Source organism: Neomonachus schauinslandi, chromosome 1, assembly GCF_002201575.2.
Source record: "Neomonachus schauinslandi chromosome 1, ASM220157v2, whole genome shotgun sequence".
NCBI lineage: Eukaryota > Metazoa > Chordata > Mammalia > Carnivora > Phocidae > Neomonachus > Neomonachus schauinslandi.
The window spans coordinates 214205833-214206093 of NC_058403.1; the positions used below are offsets into that span (position 1 = coordinate 214205833).

The window sequence follows — 261 nt, forward strand, 5'->3', positions numbered from 1 at the left end:
GGGCCCGGGGGGGGGGGGGGGGGGGGGGGGGGGGGGGGGGGGGGGGGGGGGGGGCGGGGGGGGGGGGGGGGGGGGGGGGGGGGGGGGGGGGGGGGGGGGGGGGCGCGGGTGTAGGTTGGGGCGCAGGTGCATGATCGCGGCCATGGGTGCAGGTGGGGGTGCAGGTGAGGGTGCAGGTGGGTGCAGGCGCGGGTGTAGGTCGGGGCGCAGGTGCACGATCGCGCCCGCGGGTGCAAGTGGGTGCGGGTGGGGGTGCGGGTG

At 83.9% G+C, this 261-nt stretch overlaps 1 protein-coding gene across 1 annotated transcript in view; it reads left to right on the forward strand.

The window, feature by feature from the left end:
- R3HDM4 (R3H domain containing 4) overlaps positions 1–261 on the forward strand; it is a 9862-nt gene that overhangs the window by 6433 nt on the left and 3168 nt on the right. The window lies entirely within an intron of this gene.